Source organism: Xyrauchen texanus, chromosome 9 (assembly GCF_025860055.1).
Source record: "Xyrauchen texanus isolate HMW12.3.18 chromosome 9, RBS_HiC_50CHRs, whole genome shotgun sequence".
NCBI classification, from domain to species: domain Eukaryota; kingdom Metazoa; phylum Chordata; class Actinopteri; order Cypriniformes; family Catostomidae; genus Xyrauchen; species Xyrauchen texanus.
The window spans coordinates 6,173,233-6,192,747 of NC_068284.1; the positions used below are offsets into that span (position 1 = coordinate 6,173,233).

At 39.7% G+C, this 19,515-nt stretch overlaps 1 protein-coding gene across 1 annotated transcript in view; it reads left to right on the plus strand.

The window, feature by feature from the left end:
- The window catches only part of LOC127648990 (zinc finger protein 721-like), a 75,779-nt gene that overhangs the window by 30,486 nt on the left and 25,778 nt on the right, over positions 1-19,515 (plus strand). The window lies entirely within an intron of this gene.

Genomic DNA, 19,515 nt, shown 5'->3' on the forward strand with positions numbered 1-19,515 from the left:
ACATTATTATGAGGATAAGACGGGACCTTCCTATGCAAATAATTGGGAGAAATCGTAAGTCTAAATTTGGCAATGGTAGGGAATACATTTAAAAAGTTTTTTTGTAACTGCTGAGCTCCTGGATTTTCATGCACAAAAGTCTCGAGTTTACTTAGAATGGTCCCAAAAACAAAAGGACATCCAGTCAGTGAGTTTTATGAAAGAGGTCGACAGAGAATGGTCAAGACCGTTTCGAGCAGCCAGAAAGGCTACATTAACTCAGATAACCACTCTGTACAATTGTAGTGAGTAGAATAGCATCTTAGAATACACAACAAGTCACACCTTGAGGCGGATGGGCTTCATCAATAGAAGACCACATCAGGTTCCACTGCTGTCAGAAAGATGTGTATGAGTGTGTGTTTATTGCATTGTCTATATTACAATGTGAATTGCTGGCAGCAGCCATGCTTTTGTATTGTTTGTGAATCACTCTTAAGGAGCTACTTTTATCCTTAAATTGCTTCATGTATTACTCTTATAAGAAACATTAGTCCTAAAACTGTTTGTTATTAAACATTTTAGTCTTATCATACTCACACAGATTGGAACTGTAGTTGCATTAAAAATAACTATCCAGAGGTTTTATAGATATGGTGACCTGAGTTGTATTAAAGGGTCTTCGCTGTTTTGTAAATTGTTTGATAAAAACACTAATAATTGGTCGTGTGGTAGTTTAAGGTTGAAAAGGGGAACATTAAATGTGTACTATTTTGTGTTGATTGTATATTTTGCTGACTATAATATATGAAATTACCAGTAATAAAGATTTTAATCTTGTCAAGTCAAGTGGTTTTTATTGTCGTTTCAACCATATACAGTTAGTACAGTACACAGCAAAACGAGACAACGTTCCTCCAGGACCATGGTGCTACATAAAAACAACAAAGGACCAACACAGGACCACCTGAGACAACACAACGAAATAAAATACCTATATAAAAAAAACCTACATATACCTATATAAAGTGCATGTGCAAACATGTGCAAAAAGTACAGGACAGTACAACAAATTTCTGACAATGAACAGGACAATAGTCAGTGCAGCGCCGACCAGTACTCAGTAGTGCAAAAAGATGACAGTTTCTAAAAATGTAAACATAACATACTATGAGATAGTGTTCTATGCACATAGCAGTTATTGAGGTAGCAGACAGTTATAAAGTGACAGTAATTAAAGTGCAACTCAGGACACGTGTGTGTCAAACCAGTCTCTCAGTATTGAGGAGTCTGATGGCTTGGGGGAAGAAGCTGTTACACAGTCTGGCCGTGAGGGCCCGAATGCTTCGGTACCTCTTTCCAGACGGGAGGAGGGTAAAGAGTTTGTGTGAGGGGTGTGTGGGGTCGTCCACAATGCTGGTTGCTTTATGGATACAGTGTTTTTTGTAAATGTCTTTGATGGAGGGAAGAGAGACCGAATGATCTTCTCAGCTGTCCTCACTATCCTCTGCAGGGCTTTGCGGTCCGAAACTGTGCAAGTCCCAAACCAGGCAGTGATGCAGCTGCTCAGGATGCTCTCAATAGTCCCTCTATAGAATGTAGTGAGGATGGGGGTTGGGAGATGTGCTTTCCTCAGCCTTCGAAGAAAGTAGAGACGCTGCTGGGCTTTCTTGGTGATAGAGCTGGTGTTGAGGGACCAGGTGAGGTTCTCCGCCAAGTGAACACAAAGGAATTTGGTGCTTTTGACGATCTCCACAGAGGAGCCGTCGGGGATATTGGGCAAAAATGTAATCTTTAATCTGGACGTTTTTCGTAGGTATGCTACATTGAGTTTTGTATATAAGCCAATTTATCCAGTTTTAAAAATATATCCTGGATGTTGATGAATTGACATTTGATTAGTTGATCATTATCCTCAAAATAGTAGGTGTGGGGTAGATAATTTGGGGTAAGTCCTGCCAGTGGTTAAAATAATAGCGATTAGTGAGTTTGGTATCCAAATGTGGGAAACACTGTACAGTAGCTCACAATGCAATATTTTGTGAAAACTATTAAATGAAAGCTCTTGTTCTCAGGAATTTGAAAGAATCACAAAGTGTAATATGATCTCTAAGAAATCAAAGACAAATGTCTAATTTCTGTTTCGATTACTTCGAAGGCTCAAGTAGACACAAACTCTATATCTGCTCTTACCATGCACTGTTTCCTTCAAAATGAGCCATTTTTTACTGAAAGGGATAGTTCATCCAAAAATAAAAAGTTCCTCATTTACTCGCTCTCTGCTGTCCCAGATGTGTACGACTTTCTTTAGCAGAACACCAACAGATTTTTTAGAAGGATATCTCAGCTCTGTAGGTCCATTCAATGCAAGTGAATGGTGATAAACACTTTAAAGCTCCAAAAAGCAAAGACAATCATAAAAGTTATCCATATGACTCCAGTGGAAAAATGTATGTCTACTAAAGCGAAATGATCACTTTAGGTGAGCCATTTTTACTTGTCCATGAGCTTGCTTGTGTGAATAATCCAATGGTATCTCAGATATCCAGAACAAAATATGCAGTCAGAAAAGGCATGATTAACAAATCATCTGCAAAATATGTTTTCAACTATTGATAATGTAATATATCATTGTCAATGTTAATATGATATTCATTCAGTGGGATCTCCACTTTCCAATGACTCCTTGAGCTTCCAGTAGACTGCTCACATACATCACCCTAGTGTCCATTTGATCTTTGTTCACATCTGGAAGACATATTTTTAAGGCTGCTTGCTCATCTGCAATTCAAATATAAGACATTCAGCAGGGGGGTGTTCCAGAAAGCAGGTTTAGCAATCGTAATCAAATCAAAGTAATCGGATAACCTCCAAAAACAGAGGTAACTTTCAGGGTTTGTTAGTAGCACTAGCAACTTATAGGAGCAGGTTATTTTCCAAAGTTAGTTTAGTTTAGGTAAATGTCAGTATGTTTCAGAGATGGTTGGCACATGTGTGACCTTTTAATAGTGACATGGTGGGTATGGACGCTTAGATTACAAACAATATTATACTTTAAAAGTATTATGACATAAACACACCGCTAATTTGCATTCAAAAGTGACCAAATTGTGAACATTGTGCTTTTTTTTTTGTTTTTTATTTGTTCTGTAATGGGAACAATTGTTATGTTGTTACCCACACTGAAATTTAAGAAACACGTACGTAGTTCCTGTTTTATAGAAGTAAAGACTGAGCATGATGAAATGCTGTTTCAACATATGGTATAAGAAGCAGACAAACTCAGAGAAAGTTGAGTTTGAACTGTAAGGCAAGCACACCATGGAGAAATGAAGCACCATCAGTGTCAGCATGTTTCCGGTGAATGAAAACTGGAGTTGAAAATAAATCGTGTAAACGGGGATGGAAACCAGAGTGTGTGACGGTAGTAAAAGGAGTCACTGAACTGAGAACAGCTAAAAAGGAAGATGGATGAAACTGCAAACATGCCACTGCTGACATCGGTGCTGATGCCTCCTGGCCAGTTTGACTTTAGCAATGTGAATGAATGGCCCAAATAGATGCGACACTTTAAGTGTTATAGAATTGCGATGGGCTTAGACAAACAGTCAAAGGAGTATCAGGTCAACACATTCATGTGCACAATAGGAGATGAATCTGAAGGTATTCCGAATGTCCTGCCATTAACTGCTGAGGAGATATGTCTGAACATTGTGAGTTTGGAGCTCTAAGATAGAAATTAATAAGGGAGAGGATTTTAGTTGGCATACTGGATGCAAGACTGTCTGAAAGTTTGCAATTAGACCCTGAGCTTACATTAGCAAAAGTTATGACTAAAGTGTGACTATATCAAGGCTATAAACAGACAACAGCCAATTCTGCGCAGCAGCTCACATGACGGACAATGTTGATGCTGTACGTTTAAAGACAAGACACACAAAAGAGTGTGAAATAGCAAAAGGCTCAATGTAAATTGGATAAAGACTAATGTTTCAGGTTTTGGAAGATGTGGAAATACAAAGCAACACAACTGGAAAGGGTATCCAGCATGTGAGGCAGAATGCAGTAAATGTCACAAAAAGGGGCTTTTTGCCTGGTGCTGAGTGGCTCAATCAGTGGGCGAGAGATAAGAGGAGTCAGTGATGCCAGAGAGAGAGAGAGAGACACACACACATAGAGCTTTGTGTGTGTCGTTGACGTTTGTTATTATGTTCCAGTTCAGTTTGATGTTAAGTTATAATCAAAGACTTGTTAAGTGTTGATCCGTTTCCCACCTCCTTTCCTGAACCCAGTTACAGGGACATTTTGCAATGCTGGTCTGTCGCAGCAGTTCATGATATTATTCTGATGCAAGCTGAACAGAGAATGGAAGACTTTACATTTCTGGGGGAAGTGTCTTCACGAGAAACAAATGAGAGGATTGAACTTGTCAAACTAAATAGTCAAAATATAGAGTTTAAGCTGGGTGCTCAGCAGTTCCTGCAATCCCAAGCAGCCTTTTTCTGCAGATGTACATGGTGATCTAAAGGCAGTGGTGGATTTAGCAAATTGGGGGCCCAAGGCGAAGGTATGTATGGGCCCCCTCCAAAAAAATGTACAGACTGAATGGTGGATAGGCAGGTAAAGCTAATCTACGGCCCGTAGCAAGCCTACAGTGCTTTGGTCGGTGGCAGCAGGATTAGCACAGCTAGGGCTTGGGCTATTACTACACTGTAAAAAAGAAAAAAAAAAATAAATAACAGTGAGATTTACAAAAAGATTTTCTCTGGCTGATTATAAAACACATTCGTTATGGCATGAAAATCAGAGAGAAAATGTGATCAGGTGTTGTTGGTAATTTATTGATGATGACATAATCATTATGTAGTGGCCTGATTCAATGATCTACAGAGAGGAATGCTTAATACGAATTAATATTTCACGTTTTTGAGTATTAAAGCTCTGTGAACCTACCGCATGCAAGCTAGCAGTGACAAACAGGTAATCTGAAGAACTTTAAAAACACATGGTGTACAATAACGGTTTTGAACTACAGTATGATGTAGACCAACACAGACATCAAGAATCAGCATATGAATCTCAACAACGGTGACAATCAACAAAATAATCCGATAAAACTCTGAACATCACAAAACAAGCTACTAAAAAGTTGCAACAATAACAACAGCAAAAATAAAAGCAGATAATAATAATAAAATAAAATACTAAAGGTGATGATACACAGGGCAACTTTTTGAGCAATGTTGCCGTCAACAGGCAACCAGATGAGACACAGGGCCTACGACCGATCTAAAATATCCAGATAGAAATGTATTGCCCATTTTCAATGGGAAAGTGCCCAAGCAACATTGCTCAAAAAGTTGCCCTGTGTATCATCACCTTTAGGCAATTCAGCATAATGTATTCATGCTGCAATGTATGCTGGGAGATATTGATGAGTTTTGATTGATGGCTCCCATCATGCACTGCACTTATATCATCACAGTTGTTGATAATGATTCATTATGCTGAATCTTGATGTCTGTGTGTCTGAAAGTTCAAAACTTCATTGTGCACAATGTTTTACAAATTCTTCAGGTTAACGTTATCACAACATATGATGGATCACATGCTGTAGAATCATAGGGCTACTACAATTACGTTAGTAAAAAAAATGTTTTACCGTAAATTTCACAGGTTGACTCACCAAAGCCTCCTCATCGCTGTCAAAATGGCCATCACTGGACAATTCTTCCTCAGTGTCAACCTCGATAACACTGTCGGTGACGGCGGGCGGCAACAACGCGATGTCCTCTTCAATTTCTTGGTTGACGTTATCCTCACCTAGCCCCACTTCATAGCTAGCTGCTGCTGTAGCGGCATGTTCAACTCGTTGGACGTTTTTATTCCTGTCTGTATCAGTAACGTTAGCCGTAAAAAAGTGTGTCATCTTTGGCAGCGTTGCCAAATACTTATCAGCGTCTTTTCGCTTTTTTCTCTTAATTGAGCCGCTTGGGTAACTTCTTTTCATTTTCGCGTTAGACTCGTCTTGTTTCGTCTCTGTTTGTGTACATCCCTGTCCTCCTGTCACTGTGTGTTTATCTTTCGCGGCGCGCACCGTTACGGACTAGTCCATTTCATTGTGAAAATAGGGGGTGTATGTGTAGGGACAGATAACCATGAACTGGACATTTTAACCAGTACTTGAACGTTTCAACGTATTTCTTAAGAATGTTAATAAAATGTACTATGCTTTTGAAGCGTTCATGATGATAAGGGGCCTTTTATTTGATTATTTCTTATTATTTGTTTTAGGTTGGTTGGGGGCCCCCCTACATCGACCGCTGGTAGGGGGCCCCAAGCAGCCGCCTACCTATGCCTCTATGTTAAGACCGCCTCTGTCTAAAGGCACCCCACACAGTTCTGTGCAGGCCGGGAATTCAGGCCCTTAATGCCCAAAGACAGGGACTGTAAAATATGGAATGATATTCCAGACATTATTCAAAAGGAATTGCAAATTGTATTTGCAATTGCGTTTTCAATTTGTGGACGCATAAAATGTGACATAATCCAAACGCAATTGCAAATCGCGCATTACGGTTTGCATTTTCGTTTAAGCGAAGGCACAGTGACTGCCAAATTTCAAATGGAAAAGCAAAGTCCGTTTGCAACTGTGTTTCCCATATCTTACGAGTTTTGGCCCTGTCATATTTAAATAGCAATTTCAATTACCACGTCTGCTTTTTCACTTTCTCAGCGTCGCGTATGTAGCCAGCCAAAACTCAAATGGAATACTAATTCCCTTAGTATTTCCATTTCCGATGCCTTACACAGAAACCTGTCAATCAGGGTCAAGGGTGGGATTATGCTATGGGGCGTGTTTGTCTTGGGAAGTGACATCACTCACAGTCTATCAGGATCAATAATTAGCACTGCACTTTATTCATCTATAATCTCACACTGGACTGTCAACATATTCTCCTCAATATACTACTTCATATATATATATATATATATATATATATATATATATATATATATATATATATATATATATATATATATATTTCATATACTCCTACTTATTGTATTGTATATTGTGTGTATTGTTTACTGTACATTGTATATAATTATTGTGTTGTGTATGTGTACATTTGATATATAAATTGTGTTGTGTAAGTATATTGTTTACTGTAATTGGTATATGTCTCGTCACTGTCATGACTGCTATGTTGCTCGGAACGGCACACAAGAATTTCACCTACTGTTGCACTTGTGTACATGGTAGTGTGACAATAAAGTGATTTGATTTGATAAACCGGCGTCTGTTCAGGGCATCACCTCTTGACCGTCGACTGTGAGTGACGTCACTTCCCAAGACAAACACGCCCCATAGCATAATCCCACCCTTGACCCTGATAGACAGGTTTCTGTGTAAGGCATCGGAAATGGAAATACTAAGGGAATTAGTATTCCATTTGAGTATTAGAAAATCAGTTATTTTGAATTATTATAATAAAAGTGGCTTAAATTTCAATGATTTTGATTCTCTTAACAATACCTTAAAAATTAATTGGCTTAAACGTTTCTTTCACAATCAATCTTCTATTTGGAGTATAATCCCAAGATATATTTTTTCTCAATTAGGAGGTATACATTTTCTTTTAATGTGCAATTATTCAATTAGTAAACTTCCTGGCAAACTTTCCATTATCATCAGCAGATGCTTATGGCTTGGAAACTTATTTACAAGCATAATTTCTCGCCACACAATTTTTTAATTTGGAACAACTGTAATATTCTTCATAAGAGGAAATCTTTATTTCTTGAAAACTGGTTCAATAATGGGGTGATATTAGTAAACCAGCTATTTGATAGTGAAGATAATTTATTTAATTATTCCGATTTTGTTTCAGGATACCAATTCCCAGTATCTAGTAAAGAATTTAATATAGTTTTCAAGGCCATCTCTTTGGAAATCTGTATGCTGTTTAGAAACAATAATAGTGCTACAGTGACTTCTGTTTCTCCCCTAGCCCTGAATCTACTGTGGTTGGTTCTATTTGTTTTTCAATACATAAATCCAATTATAAAATTAGGTCATTATTTTTGGACCCTGTTACTTCAATTCCTTCCTCCATTTCTTATTGGAATAACCTTTTGATGATATTAAATGGTCATATGTTTGGTCACTTCCTCAGAAATTCTTTCTAACTAATAAAGTTAAAGAAATATCCTATAAAATTATTCATAGATTTTATCCAGTTAAATACTTTTTAAAGAAATTTAGAAATGATATTGATACTTCCTGCTCTTTTGTGAAGCCTCCTCTGAAACTGTTGATCATTTGTTTTGGGAATGTCTTTTTACTCGGTCTTTCTGGAACAATATTGATGCTCTGATTGTCCAAAAGGTTTTATGTAACTTTTCTTTATCATATAGACACATTCTTTTTGGATTTTATGTTAAAGACAAGAATCTAATTAATGCATGTTTTTGTATAAACCTTCTTTTATATATTGGAAAGTTTCATATCCATAAATGTAAATATATGAAAAGTAAACCCCACTTTAGCTTTTTCAAAGAAGAACTGAAGATGTATTTAAATACAATTTCAACTTCTGTTAACAAGAAAGCAATGAAAACATCCAGAATTAGTGCCATGTTTAATATTCTCTCTTAATGTTTTTTTCTTTTGTGCCCTCTTCTTCTTTTTTTTTCTTTCTTCTCTTACTCTCTTTTCTTTTTAGACTATTGTTGAATATATTTAAATTTCTTTCACATTTCCTCTCTTAATGTATTCTGAACCATAATTTCTCTTTTGTTTTGAAAGATTGTTTATATTTCTTGTATGTATCCTCTTGTTCTGTTTGTTAATATTGCAATAAAAAAAAATAAAAAAATAGTATTCCATTTGAGTTTTGGCTGGCTACATACACAACGCTGAGAAAGTGAAAAAGCAGACGTGGTAATTGAAATTGCTATTTAAATATGACAGGGCCAAAACTCGTAAGATATGGGAAACACAGTTGCAAACGGACTTTGCTTTTCCATTTGAAATTTGGCAGTCACTGTGCGTTCGCTTAAACGAAAATGCAAACCGTAATGCGCGATTTGCAATTGCGTTTGGATTATGCCACATTTTATGCGTCCACAAATTGAAAACGCAATTGCAAATACAATTTGCAATTCCTTTTGAATAATGTCCGGAATATCATTCCATAGTAAAAAAAACAGTTGGGGCTTCCTGCTATCAAAGATTTACAAATATTTCAGTGCCTATAGTACAGGCCAAACAGTAAGATTTCATTGCCTGTTACTCCACGGTATTCCAAGGTTTGGGAAAGCAAAAAGAGCTATACAAATTTGGTGGGAAAGACCGTTGTCTCCCTGTATCACTCTCCCAGATTGTTTGTTTTACCACACCCCTTTTAGTTGGGTATTAGGTGGGTTTTGGTACCCAATCTGCATAACCCTCTCCGAGCCCGAAAGCCTACCTATGAAGACTACCAGCTCTCTAATCCCTTGACCGTCAATTTCCAAACATAACCCATGCAAGTCAGTCGCACTTGCTTGACACCAGAGGAGAGGTTACAATGCAGGAGTCAGGACTGCATCTAATATGGTGAGCCCCTTCACACATTTGTTGTCATAATGAACCAGCTGCTCAAATAGTCTTTTCAACATCATAATATTTGAATTTATTTGTTCACTAAATAAAAGTTTAAAGCCATTACCTTCAGAGCGCAGAATTTATGCAGCGATGTTGCCATGTTTTCTGAAGGCAAACAAAGATTATACAAACTAGTTAGTCCACTCCAGCCTTCTCTCATTCTGTCTGTCACTTCCGATGCTGGGAAAGTGGAAGGGCTAGGTTTTTAGAACCTTCTATGCTTCTATGGTGAACTCAGAATCTCATGTTGCATTGCAATCTTATCATAATCATTATAAACATCTAAAAACCACATTATATGTTTGATAATATATAATCTGACCTTCACTGCACCAGCTGTGATATAATCTGTCCTCCAGTGCATCTGCGGTGAAGTGTAAGGTAATTTTTTTAATTACCGCGCACATTAAAGAACTCAATCCCATCAGTACAGGAGAAACTCACGTGTGAAACGGTTAAGGTAGACATTTGCTATCTACCTTCCCGATTGGCCCAAAACCTCTAAACCCCCTGTGGTGAGTGAATTTTATCTCATTGATCTCGTAAACTGTCAATTACTCGAACCCACAACCATCATATACAATTCTAAAAAGATCTAAATCTATGCTTAGATTGACTTAGCAGATGGAAATATTATGGATTCAAATTTTTTACTCCTCCCATCCACATCCAGACATTTGAAGGACAGCCCTCTAGTTTTGGGCCTCCCATGGCTCACCAAACACAATCCAGTGATATCTTGAAGTGAGGGGCAAATTCGGAGGTGGAGTCAACAATGCCACCTGCGAGGGGGCCTGGGTAGCTCTACCACCCCTTGAGTTGTGAGTTTGAATCCAGGGTGTGCTGAGTGACTCCAGTCAGGTCTTCTAAGCCACCAAATTGGCCCAGTTGCTAGGGAGGGTAGAGTCTTCTACAAATGATTAATTCACAAACTTCAGCACCATAGCTGCACCTCTCACATCTCACTGTTTGAAGAATTAAAGGCCCCTTTCATGAGCATTCCCATTTACGATCCCACTTTACAATTTGTGTTCCAGGTTGATGCATCCGGGTGTGGAGTAAGTGCAGTTCTCTCTCAACATCATGGAAAACCTCCCAAACCCATGTGCCTTCTCACGCAATCTAACACCTGCTGAATAGAACTATGATTTGGGTAATCGTGAACTTTTGCAGGCAATGGTGGCATTGGCTGGAAGGAGCACAGCACTCATTCCAGGTTCTCACAGATAACAGTAATTTGGAATCTATTCAGGTGGCTAAGGAACTGAATCCTAGACAAGCATATTCTCTGTTTTTTTAGACATAAAAACAGATGCACAATAATAAATATTCACAGAGGTCTAAAAAAATACAGTAAACAACCACTCCAGTGATGACTTGTTCTCACTCAAAGACATGAATTACTTACTGTATATACATAACATAACTGCGGAATTATGCATTTGTGTCCAAGACCAACAAAAATAAAAAGGGGGAACACAAAACATTATAGCCATTAAACAAACTAGTCAGAAATGATCACATTAAGAATACATAATTAAATAAATATTAAATACATAGTTCATGTATCATGCACTTGGCATAACATATCAAGAAAAACATGGCAATGATGGTACTGCCTAGATCCCCGGCTGAAACTATATATATATATATATATATATATATATATATATATATATATATATATATATATATTAGGGCTGTCAATCGATAAAAAATTTTAATCGAATTAATTACATGGTGTCCCGATTAATTAATCGCGATTAATTGCAAATATTTGCTGAGAAAGCCCCTCATATAACAATAATTCAATATGATGAAATAATTATACATAGTTATCTTTAAATCTGAAAAATTATATATATATATATATATATATAAAATAAACAAATATTCATATAATTAAAATGCATTACATTCTTGTGGCAGAAGAGTTAATCATTGATAATACAATATAAAAAGTGGCTTTAGAATACAATGTATTGTTTACTAATATATTATTGATCATAAGTCAAGTCAAGTCAAGTCAAGTGGTTTTTATTGTCGTTTCAACCATATACAGTTAGTACAGTACACAGCAAAACGAGACAACGTTCCTCCAGGACCATGGTGCTACATAAAAACAACAAAGGACCAACATAGGACCACATGAGACTACACAACGAAATAAAATACCTATATAAACTACCTATATATACCTATATAGAGTGCACGTGCAAACGTGCAAAAAGTACAGGACAGTACAACAAATTACTGACAATGAACAGGACAATAGACAGTGCAGCGCCGACCAGTACTCAGTAGTGCAAAAAGATGACAGTTTCTAAAAATGTAAACATAACATACTATGAGATAATGTTCTATGCACATAGCAGTTATTGAGGTAGCAGACAGTTATAAAGTGACAGTAATTAAAGTGCGACTCAGGACACGTGTGTGTCAAACCAGTCTCTGAGTATTGAGGAGTCTGATGGCTTGGGGGAAGAAGCTGTTACACAGTCTGGCCGTGAGGGCCCAAATGCTTCGGTACCTCTTGCCAGACGGGAGGAGGGTAAAGAGTTTGTGTGAGGGGTGTGTGGGGTCGTCCACAATGCTGGTTGCTTTGCGGATACAGTGTTTTTTGTAAATGTCTTTGATGGAGGGAAGAGAGACCCCAATGATCTTCTCAGCTGTCCTCACTATCCTCTGCAGGGCTTTGCGTTCCGAAACGGTGCAAGTCCCAAACCAGGCAGTGATGCAGCTGCTCAGGATGCTCTCAATAGTCCCTCTATAGAATGTAGTGAGGATGGGGGTTGGGAGATGTGCTTTCCTCAGCCTTCGAAGAAAGTAGAGACGCTGCTGGGCTTTCTTGGTGATAGAGCTGGTGTTGAGGGACCAGGTGAGGTTCTCCGCCAGGTGAACACCAAGGAATTTGGTGCTCTTGACGATCTCCACAGAGGAGCCGTCGATGTTCAGCGGAGTGTGTTCACCTTGTGCTCTCCTAAAGTCAACAACCATCTCTTTTGTTTTGTCGACATTCAGGGACAGGTTGTTGGCTCTACACCAGTTCGTCAGCCGCTGCACCTCCTCTCTGTATGCTGACTCGTTGTTCTTGCTGATGAGACCCACCACGGTCGTGTCATCGGCGAACTTGATGATGTGATTCGAGCTGTGCATTGCTGCACAGTCGTGAGTCAGCAGAGTGAACAGCAGTGGACTGAGCACACAGCCCTGGGGGCCCCAGTGCTCAGTGTGGTGGTGGTGGAGATGCTGTTCCCGATCCGGACTGACTGAGGTCTCCCAGTCAGGAAGTCCAGGATCCAGTTGCAGAGGGAGGTGTCCAGGCCCAGCAGGTTCAGCTTTCCAATCAGGTGCTGGGGAATGATTGTGTTGAATGCTGAGCTGAAATCTATGAACAGCATTCGAACGTATGAGTCCTTATTGTCTAGGTGGGTGAGGGCCAGATGGAGGGTTGTGGTGATGGCATCGTCCGTTGAACGGTTTGAACGATACGCAAACTGCAGTGGGTCTCCGATACGCAAACTGCAGGCCTCCCTGAACATGTGCCAGTCAGTACACTCAAAACAGTCCTGAAGAGCAGAGATGGCTCCTGCTGGCCAGGTTTTCACCTGCTTCTGAAGCGGTTTTGTGCGTCTGACGAGCGGTCTGTATGCTGGAATTAACATAACAGAGATGTGGTCTGTGTAGCCGAGGTGGGGGCGGGGCTCCGCCCGGTACGCGCCTGGGATGTTTGTGTAAACAAGATCAAGCGCGTTCGCCCCTCTCGTTGCAAAGTCCACATACTGATGGAATTTAGGGAGCACTGTCTTGAGATTTGCATGGTTGAAATCTCCGGCGACAATAAACAGTCCGTCGGGGTGAGTGTTCTGCAGTTCGCTCATAGCCCCATACAGTTCACAGAGCGCTTCCTTAGCGTTAGCGCTGGGGAATGTAAACTCCGGTTATGCAAACAGTGGTGAATTCCCGTGGTAGATAAAAGGTCTGCATCTAACAGTCACAAGCTCCAACAGCGATGAACAGTAACTAGAGACTAGCATAGAGTTCTTGCACCATTCCGTGTTGATGTAAACACACAAGCCACCACCGCGAGTCTTACCGCAGAGAGCTGTATTTCTGTCGGCACGAAACGAGGCAAGCCCGTCTAGCTGAATGGCGGCATCCGGAACTCTGTCGCTGAGCCACGTCTCCGTGAAAACAAAGACGCAGCAGTCTCTAAACTCACGCTGCGTAGCCTGCTGGAGTCAGATATAGTCCAGTTTATTGTCCAGGGAGCAAACATAGACGGGAGAGCCGGCCGGCTAGGGTTTGTTTTTAGCCTAGCATGGACCCCCGCCCTCTTTCCGCGCTTCCGCTTTCTCGCACACCGCTTACGACGTCCTCTCCCCCGGCCACCGGCATCAGGGGACGCCGAGGGCTGGAGGCCTGGTCTCCACAGCAAGCCAAGTACGCGTAGCGCCTCCTGCAGGTCATCATGCAGCTTGGTTTTTGCATGAGTCTTATATTTCAGTAGTGTCTGGCGATGGTAGACACGAACACCGGTTGCTCCGATGTCCATGTGTTGCAAAAGTCGGGCTTTTTTAACAAAAATAGCACCATTGTGGATCCGGTGTGGCCGCTGCGTGCTACCGCGCCGCCATCTTGGACCAGTGTTACGACTTCTTGGACCACTAGACCATAAGTCAATCATTGGCACACAGTTCACAGCAATCCATTTCACAAGTGAATTTGTCAATCAGTTGGAGATTTATTATGAGGGTTTGTTTAAGGACCATCAATTTACACCTGTGTTAGACATTTTTTTTTAGAAACAAGCCACATAGTACACAATACTACAGATATATTTTACAATAATGCCAAGATATTATATTCATTAAATAGTGCAATGGTTTTCACTGCTTTGGAGTTGTTGGAGGTACAAAGAGTATTTAAATAATATTTCAAGTCTTTACAAAAAAGTGCAAATAGGGGTATCTACTTTATAGACATAAATGTACACTTATGTATTAAAAACTTGGGAAGAAAAATAAACAGATTAATCAGAAAAGATTAACTTAAGTTATCAAAACTGTGAAAACCAAACAAAACAGCTTTATAAAGCAAAGAAAAACTAGTTAAAATAGAGGTACGTACAAACAAACAAACTTTTCATCTACAGCATTACAGAAGGAGCAAAGTGGATCTATTTCAGGGAGCATGTTTCTTAAATAAAGATTGACTGGGTAAAAACGGTGTAACAGTTTAAAGGACACCTCCTTAACCTTGTTGGTAATTAAATATGTATGAGGTAAAGACCGTACGACCTGCGTCAGACATGCTTGTGTTGCGTCTCGGGTGTGTTGCGTCATAAAAATAAAATGTTTAGGTCACGGTGTCGAGTTAAATATAGTTTAATTAATCGCACGTTATTAACGCGTTAAATCGACAGCCCTAATATATATATATATATATATATATATATATATATAATTTTATTTTTTAAACTGCCAGGAAACTCTTTAATAATATTTTTATAATTTCAGCTTCCCTGGCTGAGCTTTTTTGATTTTGTTTATACTTCTATTGCAGTCCAGAGCTTTGTAGATGTACATTTCTGAAATCCAAAAACTAGATATAGGTATTGCACAAATGGACAAGAAAAACTAAATTCATACCATGTTACCCACATTTGGTTTTTGACCATTGAAAATGGGTAACATTTAACAATTTACTTATGGAGCCACATTGAGAGACCCATATCTCTGGGATTTAACCAAATACGGCCTTAAAATTATAATACAAAAAGGAAAGTTTGTTCAGAACCAGAATCTAAAAGATATGTCTTATTCCGATTAACATTTTTATTGATTCGTAGATATATAACATGGAAAAACACTGCATATATACACTGAATCAACATTGAACCCCCACTGTTACCCCTTCCCAATCACTAACCCCACCCTGACCCCCAACAATCACCCCTGTGGTCACATATAGGAATACACACGGACACACACACACACACACACACACACACACATACAAACAAAACAAGAAAACAAAAAAGAACATATAATAATCATACAAAATGTAAAGCTATACTTCTCTCTCCAAAGCCCCTCCAAGAGAGTCTCCCAAAAATGCACAAAAAAAAAAAGCCCCATTTCCTATAAAACAAATCCCAAAACCCCAGCCTTCTGCATGACACCTCCTCGAAAGTTGCCACCCTCTCTATCTATGCACACCACTCTGGAAATGAGGGCACTCCAGCCGACTTCCATCCCCTTAAAATAAGCTTTCTGCCAATCATAACACTGGTCAGAACCCAATTTTGTATGTATTATGCCCCATATTGATGACCGCCCCAACGCTCAAAATACAGAGTCTGGAGCAAAATGAAAATACGTTATACATAAAACTCTGAAAATTCAACCAAAATTCTTGGATCTAAACACACCACCAAAAAACTTGGGTTGTGTCTCCATCTTCTGATTGGCATCTTTAAGACCAAGTCTGTACAATCTAGAGGGGGTCCAATAGAATCTATGTAAAATCCTGAATTGCATAAGGTGCACCCTTGCATCTCTAGATACAGACTTGACATTTTCTAGAATCCTTGCCCACACTCCCTCCTCCAATATCAAGTTTAAATCTATCTCCCATAACCTCATAAAAGTTGAAGCTCCTTCCTCAGACTCTGAATTAGCAGAGTAAAAGAGTAGCTCATTTAAAAGTACTCATGTAGTGAGTATTGAGTAATGAGTTGCGAAAGCTATGCCCCGATATAATAACACTATGCTGCAATTTAAATTGTAGCACACATACTGTAATTTATATTCCATTTTATGGCTGTTTGGGGCCAGATCGGAATTTAAAGGAATAATTCACCCAAACATTTAAATTCTCTCATCATTTACTCACCCTTATGCTATTTTGGATTTGGATGACTTTCTTTCTTCAGCAGAAAGAGTAGGTCGGTATTATTAAAAAACATTATTAATATTACAAATGTCACTGTTTTGTTATATTAAATTAATACTTTTAAAGCTTCTAAAGTTATTCAGCCAAAAGTAGTGAGGAGTTTTCTCATTTTCTTGTTATTGTTGTTTGATTAATAGCCTTTTAATGTCATACTAGACAGTGATCTAATCGGTTGCACTTCAAGTGCGCACAAACCTCAGCCACCTGTCAATCAAACAGTGCACAGCCATAGACGCCTGGAAATAAATAAATCTTTTATATTTTATCCAGATCAACCAACCAGTGGTGTTCAGTTAAGTATAGAAAATGTATCAAAAGTTTATCATTGATATCAAGGACATCTCTCTTTTTTCTCCCATTGAGAGATTACCCAGCCCTGTTTATAACATTGCATTAATCTCTCACAGCAACCCAATACTGTCAGTGATAGATATCTTAATTAGAGGCTATGTTATAGACACATAGAATTTAGCAAGCAGAAATATAACATTTTCCTGGATATGTTTCTTTAAGTTAGAGGCAGAATTAATGCTGATATCTGGCTTGAGCAAGCTAAACTCACATGACAAGTTCAAGCATTTGACCTTTTTATTACAAAAAGCCCTTTCAGGTGTTGAACTGCTGTTTGAGGCATAGTCCACATCACCCAATCTGCAACTGCTGTTAAAATGTTCTATGCATATTTTGATTTGACGGGAGTCATGAGACTCTCCCTAGCCAATCACATTGATGGATAAAAACTAAATCAGGACAGGGAAGTAGTGAACACAGGCAGAGCGAAAATAGCACAGTAAAAGTAGTTACAGTACTTAGTAGTTAAATGTACTCCAATTTTAAACTACTTAAAAGTAAAATTTCTGAGAAATGTTTGTTACATGAGTATTTGTAATTTGTTACTTTACATCCCTGGCATGGAGACATACACGGATGCCTCATGACCTTTTACAAAAGCAGTAATCACCTCTACCAGAGTCTCTGCCACAATTCCAAATGAAGGACTTCACTATTCTATCAAATTATTTGAAATAAGAGAGGGGACATCTACAGGGAGAGATTGTAGCAGGTAGTTAAACTTTGGAATACAATTTATTTTAATAACATTAACCTTTCCAACCATAGATACATGTAATGAAGCCCACCTGCCCACATTGCTCAAAACCTTTTTATTAAAGGGTCAAAATTAACTAATTAACTAATTCAGACAAATTAGCTGGGAATAAAATGCCCAAATACTTAATGTCCTGTTTAGGCCACTGGAAGGTGCCCAGCTAAGAAGCTGTTACTGGGCAGTATGTTGTCAGAGCCAAAGCTTTGGATTTAGACCAATTGACTCTGTATCCCTTAGAACTTAGAAAATAAATTAATAATTCTGTGGAGGCAAGTCTAATGGGGTCGGAAATGAATAATAAAATATCATCAGCATACGGCAAAAGCTTAGGATCCATACCTCCCACCACCACCACTGGAAAATGATATTCCCTGCTTATCGCAGCTGCTAATGGTTCCAGGGCAATACAAAACAATAATGGGGTAAGAGGGAAACCCTGCTGGGTGCCACAATCCAGAGTAAAATAATCTGAAATTAATCCATTTGTTTGTACCGCTGCTACCGGGTGTCTATAAAGTAACTTAATCCACCCAATAAAAGTATTCCTGAACTGTATATTTCAAAAACTTTAAAAAGATAATCCCATTCTACCATATCAAAGGCTTTTTCAGCATCAAGTGAGATGGCATCGACCGGAGTCTGATTATTTACCACTGACCAATTCAAGTCAAGTCAATTTTATTTGTATAGCACCTTTCACAACACACATCGTTTCTGTTACGAATGGAGGCAGCGAAGCAGACGAGGAGATGCGGATCCAATCGCAGTTCAACTTTATTAAGTAAACAAACAGGCAAAACACAAAACACGGGAACAAAGGAAAAACCCTCAATGGGGAAATAAAACATAAAACTAGAAAACACGGGCAGGGAACACATACCAGGCTAACAACAACATTCAACGAACGACAAGGAGTGAACAAAGAGCAGGGCTTAAATACACAGGGAGTGATAATACAAATGAGACACAGTTGAAAACAATGAACAAAATGGCAGTGATGATGGCAGGTGGATTCTGGGAATTGTAGTCTTAAACAATGACAAGTGAGACAGTGGAGCTAAACAAGGGACAAAAGTGAAAACTATGGAATGCAAAGTTGACAAAAATGGCAGAAAGAGGGCAACAGTGAAACAAGACAAGGAATTCCTAACATAGCCCCCCTCAAGGATCGGATTCCAGACAATCAACATAAAACAAAAAATGTCCATTGACTTGGGGGGGAGCTTGTGGTGGGCAGACAGACCAAGGGGGGCAACGACGGGCAGACAGGCAGTCCAGGGGGCAACGAAGGGTAGGCAGGAAGTCCAAGGGGGCACAAAGGGCAGGCAGGAAGTCCAAGGGGGCACAGATGGCAGGCAGGAAGTCCAAGGGGCACAGATGGCAGGCAGGAAGTCCAAGGGGGCACAAAGGGCAAGGACAGGTTCAGATGGTCTGGGAGCTGGCCACCGGGCAAGGACAGGTTTGGGGAACCTGGGAGGAGGCCACTGGACAGGGACTGGGTCAGGAGGCCTGGGAGGAGGCCACAGGACAGGGACTGGGTCTGGGGGCCTGGGAGGAGGCCACAGGACAGGGACTGGGTCAGGGGGCCTGGGAGGAGGCCACAGGACGGGAACAGGGTCAGGAGGCCTGGGAGGAGGCCACAGGACAGGGACTGGGTCAGGAGGCCTGGGAGGAGGCCACAGGACAGGGACTGGGTCAGGAGGCCTGGGAGGAGGCCACAGGACAGGGACTGGGTCAGGAGGCCTGGGAGGAGGCCACAGGACAGGGACTGGGTCAGGAGGCCTGGGAGGAGGCCACAGGACAGGGACTGGGTCAGGAG